Raw genomic sequence first — 525 nt, 5'->3', positions numbered from 1 at the left:
TCTCTCTCTCTCTCTCTCTCTCTCTCTCTCTCTCTCTCTCTCTCTCTCTCTCTCTCTCTGAATACAAAACCATTAGTTTTGTGTTCAGCTGACCTCAAGCACCATAAACGAGGTTGGAAGATCAACTACAAGATAAAAGTCTGAGACTTTGTGATCTCATCTCCCTTTATAACTGCAATTTTATTTCACTTGCAGTGACAATATCAGCACTGCTTTTTGAGAAACCTAATTATAATTTTTTAATGAGTGTCTCCAATGAAAACGATTATTAAGAGAAACTCTTACGTTCATTTGCTATATAAAATTTACTATTAGCAGTATGCTATTTACTGTTAACAATATGTGACATCTTATCAGATATATGTTAAAGTCATACCTCTTTTCTCAAGTCTCATATCTGATGTAGTATATTTTGTATCAAATATATTATATATCGTATAGTATATTATATATGCCATAATGTGTCTGTGTGTGTGTATTTGTATTGGCACATGCAATTTACTTTTGTGTAAGTATTGAATAATG

This window comes from Grammomys surdaster, unplaced genomic scaffold (genome assembly GCF_004785775.1).
Source record: "Grammomys surdaster isolate TR1022 unplaced genomic scaffold, NIH_TR_1.0 125276, whole genome shotgun sequence".
Lineage (NCBI taxonomy): Eukaryota > Metazoa > Chordata > Mammalia > Rodentia > Muridae > Grammomys > Grammomys surdaster.
This window is presented reverse-complemented; position numbering follows the sequence as displayed.